This window comes from Stylophora pistillata, chromosome 5 (assembly GCF_964205215.1).
Source record: "Stylophora pistillata chromosome 5, jaStyPist1.2, whole genome shotgun sequence".
Taxonomy (NCBI): Eukaryota; Metazoa; Cnidaria; class Anthozoa; order Scleractinia; family Pocilloporidae; genus Stylophora; species Stylophora pistillata.
The window spans coordinates 27,026,866-27,034,052 of record NC_142523.1 but is presented as its reverse complement, the minus strand read 5'-3'; the positions used below and the strand labels follow the sequence as shown (position 1 = coordinate 27,034,052).

The following is a 7,187-nucleotide window of genomic DNA, read 5'->3' as shown; positions in this document are numbered from 1 at the left end:
TTAAGAAGTCTTTTTTTAGTTACCTTGGCAACGCAATATATCTGATAACTCAATCACTATGAACAATAAAGTGTCTGCTCCGAACGCGCAGCATCGCAGGCTCATTTGACCATCATTCAGATGATCATTGTCAAACCCGCTTTGTTCTATATGCCAAAAAAGAGAACTCTTTTCAATATGCTTATCTAATTAATTCATATCTTACAACGCGAGGTCTGTCACGTATGTAATACTAATTGAATTCCACTAAATTCTTCCACTTGTTGGCTATTCATTTTTATTAAAAAGTGGATCATTGGATAATGTAATTCAAGACCTTTTATTGGCTTAGCCACTATGGTATACGAGCCAATATACCACAATCTCATATCTGTACATCGTCACATCCGGTTTCTTCTGACAAAATAAAGTCGAGAAGACTTCTCTTCTATCTTGGGGGCGTTATTTTAAATAAAAAAATTATTCCACTCGCGCTTGTTGGATATGACATTATTCTAGCCAACTTGGTGCTACGCGTCTCGTTGGCTATCTATCATCTCATATCCAACGCGCGCTCGTGGAATAACTGTTAAATACATGTCTAAAACCAAAATATTGTTCCGAACCTCATTTTCAACGTTCCGAGAACTATAAGACAATTCACCTCTCATAATATGAATTATCTTATTATTTTTTATTATATGAACGTTACGAGACAAACTACAATTTCTGCAGTTTGTCTCGTAGCGTTTTCCCACAGCTACCCCAAACAATGTCACAGTAATCAAAGTGAGGTTTTACTAAAGCTTGGTAGATGAGATGTAAGGTTGATGCTGGGATCAGGTGCCTAATTCGCTTTAGGGCCCCGATACCAGAGGCGATCTTTTTCGTTAGTTTTTCGATGTGACTATGCCAATCGAGTTTATCGTCTATTATTACACCAAGCGATTTTGTAGCTGTAACCTGGCTCACTTGAGTATTATTCATTCTAATTGTTGGTGAAGCTGTGAGAGTATTCATTCTCTGCCTCGACCCTATTAGCATGAATTCGGTTTTAGTCATGTTCAACGTGAGTTTGTTGGCTTGTATCCAGTTGAAGACGTTTTCTAGGTCTTTATTTAGACAAAACTGAACGTTCTCAAGATTGCTTCTCGCATATGTGAGGTGCGTGTCATAGGTATACATTCTCGGTTTACAATTTGATAAGCAATTTGGAAGATCGTTGATATATAATAAGAACAATAATGGACCGAGGATGGTCCCTTGAGGGACGCCGCAAGTCAACGAGTACCTACTGGATAGCGACCCGTTCACAGAGCATTTTTGTGTTCGGTTTTCCAAATATGACTGAAACCATCTGAAAGATTTTCCATGTATACCATAACAGTTTAGTTTCGATAGAAGGATCTGATGATCAACAGTGTCAAAAGCTTTTTTCAAATCTAGAAAAATGACTCCATTGATTTTCTCGTTATCAATATGATATGCCCAAAAATCTGTCGCTTCCAACAAAGCTGTTACAGTTGAATGATTAGCACGAAACCCTGATTGGTTTTGATATAGAATATCGTGCTCTTCCAAAGAGGTATATAACTGTTCATAAACTATCCTTTCAAACACCTTTGCCATTATTGGAATCACCGATATTGGGCGGTAATTGTTAGCATCACCGCAGTCACCCTGTTTATAAAGAGGGGTAATCCTTGCATATTTCCAGTCGTCTGGGAACGTCCCTTGGCTAATAGACTGATTGAAAATATCACATATCGGCACACAAATAAGATCAGCACATTCCCTGATAAACCTAGCAGATATTTTGTCAAGGCCCGTTGCCTTTGGCTTGTCTAGTTTATTTAAAAGTGAAAATACTTTAGTTGGATTGGTGGGTTGGAGCTTAGACCGTTTATCTGTTGTGGTAAGATATCTTTGATAGCTGCCACTATCACAATTTATCTCACTGGCAAGTTTTGGACCAATATTAGCAAAGTGGTTATTGAATTCGTTTGATAGCTCCAACGGATTAGTTATCGTTAATCCGTTCACTTTTAGTGACGCCACTGGCGTTTTGCCAGATTTTCGAGAGGTTAGCTCGTTTATAGTCTGCAAGGTCTTTCGGGAGTCGCTGGTTTGCTTATTAAAACTATTTTGGTAATAAACTTGCTTAGCTGAGCCACAAGGATTTACAAAGTCGAAAAAAGCTCTCTCGACAGGGTAAATACATCTGCATTTTTAATAAGATAGCACACACACCTTAGAAGTGCTTCTCAAGGCAAATGATTGTGATATGGTACCTTCTCTCATATCGATGTCTAATCACAACTGAACCCCCATAGCTAGTTTACCCATTTTCATATGTTGCAATTTCATTACTCGTGAGCTTTTATGAAGGGTTTGAAATGATATGAGGAAGTCGCGTGTCAAGTATTCAACGAATAAATGAGTTAACACTGCACCCTTATCAGTAATTTTTGTTAATTAGGTTAAGAATTTTGTTAATTGATTTTGACTGCACACCCTGGCACTTTGAGGAAAGCCTAATTTATAAAACACTTCTAGGGAACAGTATAAACATTTACCTCAAGAGATAAAGAATGTTAAAAGAACGTTAACAAAATGTTAAAATTTCTGTACAGAATTGTGAAGAAATATCGAAATATGTCCTATTCTCGTCATTTGTGGAGCGCGACCGATGAAAACTTTAAGGAGAAATACAGCGTAACGCCAAAGCGATAATGTACATAGTGATTGAAAGTGATTGGTTTTACGAAAATGACTAAAAGTTTAAGAAACTGAGACAGCCCACACAATCCAAACTATTACATTTCGACGAGGAACGCTTAAGCGATACTGAAGAGATTTATAGCTTTTATATATAACGCTCAGGTTACGCTGGACTAAGTCTCAGCAATAAGGCGTTGGTTGGCACGATTTCATTCTAATCACTGTTCTTTGAGAAAGTTCCAATTTACCTGCATGGCGACTTATAAGAAATGATTCATCACTTTTATGTTTCAATCTTTAAGGGTTTTCTTTCTACAGATTCACTCACATTCAATAAGCGATCAGTAAGCACGTAACATAACCAAATTGGGAAATGTCAAACCTTTCTTCAAATCTGACTATTTCCTCCTAACTTCGACGAAATCTGTCTCGATATGAACGAAATATTTAACCTTCGAACAGGAGCGTATGGGTCAGTGTGTAAAATGGTTGTATCAGCATCCTGAAGGCGTCAAAAGCCCAAGCGTCTAGAATCTGGAATGAACATTAGCATTTAGGGGACCTCAGCGCATTGTAACACAGAGCTACACAGATGAAAGGACTATCTTTTGCGGCTGATTGCCACGGTAACGGCACAACAGTATTATTCTATTCACACTGTACGCTATCGACATTGTCGATCCTCGGAGCGAGCAATTTCCCACCCGCTCCTGTGAAACGGTATTTTTACAAAAAAGAGTTACATTTAGGTAATCCTTTCTCGCAGATTGGTATCGGATAGACAATATCCGCAAGAACGAAAACTGTCTGATGTCAGTCTTGCAGTTTTAACCGTGTCACCAGCGTTGTAACAGATTAGGAACGGCACTTTTATTGCGTAAACTGGAAGTGAACTCATGCGGTATCAAAAGTAATTTATGGGCGGTGTAACTAATCGCCAAATTATAAAGTTGCAGACAACCACATATCAACTGGCGCATCGACAAATCCATTAAAAGGAGAGAAAAAGAAGAAGGAAAAGAAGCAGGAAAGGGTGAAACAAACTTTGGTTCTGATGAGCCTTGTTCTGCCCGTATCGTAAATGGGTTCTTTCTTATAATTAATAAAATAAACCAAAAAACATTTAAGTAATGCTTAAAACTATGCATACATTTAAAAGCGCTTTATCGTATATTATAAACTGAGTTATTTCAGTCTTACAGATTCCCTCACATTCAAAGGGTGATCAATAAGCACATGGGATGTCCACATTGGGAAGTGTCAATCACACGCATGATATACCTTTTATTTAAATTTGGTTGTTTCCTCCTAACTTAGGCGAAATCTCGCTGTGAACAAAATGTTCAACCTACAAACAGAAGTGTCTGGGTCATTGTGTAAAAGGGTTGTAACAGCATCCTTAAGGCCTTCAAATCCAACAGTCTGGGATCTGGAATGACATTTGGCGTATAGGGACCTCGGCTCACTGAAACACAGAGCTACACGGAGAGAAAGGACTATTACGTATGATGCACGATCCTCGCAGTAGAGAGCGCTATTTATGCAATAGCGAAAATCGGACCTGAAAAAAATCAGGCCTGCACGAGATTCGAACCACTGACTTTTTTTTTTTTTTTTTTTTTTTTCAGGTCTGATTTTCGCTATTGCATAAATAGCGCTCTCTACTGCGAGGATCGTGCATCATACGTATCTACAACCACAGTTCAAAATATATGAACTTCATATATTCATTGCATCACAAAGGACTATTGTTTGGGGCTGATTACCATGTTAACAGCATAACAAAATTGTTCGTACATTGTACAAGACATGAAGCTATCGACATTGCCCATCCACGGAGCGAGCAAATTCCAAACCCGCTCCTGTGAAACGATGTTTTCATAAATAGATGTACATTTAGGTATCGGATAGACAATATCCAGAAGAACAAAAATTGTCTGAGGTCAGCTTTGCAGCCTTAGCCATGTCATCAGCGTTCTAATAGACTTGGAACGGCACTTCTATTAAATAAACGGGAAGCGAACTCATGCACTATCGAAAGTAATTTATGAGCGGCGTAACTAATCGCCAAATGAGGTGCAATGAATATATGAAGTTCATATATTTTTTTTTTTTTTGAACTGCGGTATTAGATACGTATGATGTGCGATCCTCGCAGTAGATAGCGCTATTTATGCAATAGCGAAAATCAGACCTGAAAAAAATCAGGCCTGTACGGGACTCGAACCACTGACCTCTGCGATAATAGTGCAGCGCTCTACCAATTGAGCTAACAAGCCAACTGGGAGCAGGCCGTTAAGTGGATTCGTAATAAACCCGTGAAAGTGGTTAATGAGATGCAATGAATATATGAAGTTCATATATTTTGAACTGCGGTATTAGATACGTATGATGTGCGATCCTCGCAGTAGATAGCGCTATTTATGCAATAGCGAAAATCAGACCTGAAAAAAAAATCAGGCCTGTACGGGACTCGAACCACTGACCTCTGCGATACTAGTGCAGCGCTTTACCAATTGAGCTAACAAGCCAACTGGGTGCAGGCCGTTAAGTTGATTCTTAATAAACCCGTGAAAGTGATAAATGAGATGCAATGAATATATGAAGTTCATATATTTATTGCATCTTCATTGCATCGCCAGTAACTAATCGCCAAATCATAAAGTTGCAAACAAGCACCCTCACGCAAGGCACATGTCAACTGGCGCGTCGACGAATCCATGAAAAGGAACGAAAAAGAAGAAGGAAAAAAGGCAGAAAGGGGTGAAACTCAGACTTTGGTCCTGATAAGCTTTGTTCTGCTCATATCATAAAAAAAAAACATTTAAATAACGCTAAAAACTATGCGCACGTTTAAAAGCGGTTTATCATTTATCACAAAGTAGAAACGAACGGTTTCCTACAAAGAAACGTTTTGAGTTGTTTCTTAAAAGTAGCTACGCAGCTAAAGGATCTGATTGGTAACACACGGCAACAAGTGCCTTAAGGCAGGAGCGGCATGAGAAAAAGCGCGGTCCCCAAGTCTAGAGCAGGTGACCAGCGAAGAACATAGTTGGAGGCAGGTTTTAGAGATAACACATCTCAGATTGTTTAAAGACTTAAGAACAGAGAGAAGCAGATTTTAAATTCAACCCTGAATGTTACAGGAAGCAAGTGCAGGTCTATGAGAGCTGGTGTAATGTGTTCAAATTTCGTAATCTGGACAATCATCCTAGCTGTGACGTTCGGAACGTTCTGTAAACGCTCAAACTGATATTTAGGTAGACCGCGATCTTGGGATCTTTGACCGTTACGCAATACTGTTGAAAATTTTCCTTAAAATCTGTCTAGAACGGTATTAACATTCAAGCTCATCAGAATGTTCTGTTCGGCAACTCCGCGACTCGAATTTTATATATAGTTGTGGAAAAGGCCTCCCAGCTTAAGTAAATACAATTGGTTACACGAAAAGGTGCATTACATGGGGAATGTTAACATCGCTTGTGCGATGAGTCAAATTAAAATCGATCATAACTCCTTTATGAGGATTATAGTGCAAAGGGCAAAAAATTACCTCGGCTCATGTAACGGTAAGAGACGATCAACTAAGACGATTTAAAGTACAGCGTAAAGGTAATTTTCTTGCGATATATGTCACTGGCATGTCTCTGCAGCAATATAACTAAGAGCGCAAGGCACGTTATCGCGATCTATAGCTTAAGCGAAATATATCACTTGGACTCGATAAGCTACCTGATGGGAACACTTGCAATGCGACAAGGAGCTTCAACGGCCTTCTTGATTTCACTTATGACGTATAAATTGGACCCAATGCGAGATAAATGCTTTTTAGAGTGGATTGAAAATCAAATCGACGATCTTATGAATATCATAAGTTACTTTAATACATGATGGCAGTCCGATAATTAAAAGGAAAAAAAGTTGAATTCAGTTGTATTAGAATAATATTATTATTCATCTTTTTTTCCTAATATTAATAATATTATTATTAATATTGGAATAGGTATTGTAGTTAGTCCAGTTAATTCCTTCTCCATCTTGATCAATATCTCAGTAAGAATTAAGTTCGGGTACCGTGCGAATATAACCCGACTGTGACATCTATTGAAATGTTAGACCGGGTTTGTTCAAGTGCTTCTCACAATTTTATCAATTGCCATTTATTGAGCAACACATTCTATTTAAGGTTATAGAATGGAAAATCCAAACCACCGCAATTTCATTGTCTCTTTTTTTTTAATTGTGGCTGATTGACCCCCGTCCTAACCCAAATATTAGTACGTTGGAGTCTCTTGTTTGCTCAAACCAGCAATCCTATGATAAAAAAAGACTCGCTTATTCTAGGTATTTGTCTGTCTTGACTGTTTAACTTTAGAAGACTAGCAAAGGCTGAGAAAATCAGAGAGCATAAGGTTTTTTTAATTTTGACCGCTGACGTAAACCTCTTTACGAGTTCTTATACCCCGCGCGGGTTATTAGACCAGTAA

General features: G+C 38.4%; 1 non-coding gene across 1 annotated transcript; it reads right to left on the bottom strand.

Moving 5' to 3' along the window:
* Positions 1-4,906: 4,906 nt before the first annotated feature.
* Positions 4,907-4,979, bottom strand: Trnan-auu (transfer RNA asparagine (anticodon AUU)). The gene has a single exon. It is a non-coding gene; the product is annotated as a tRNA-Asn (tRNA).
* Positions 4,980-7,187: the final 2,208 nt, after the last annotated feature.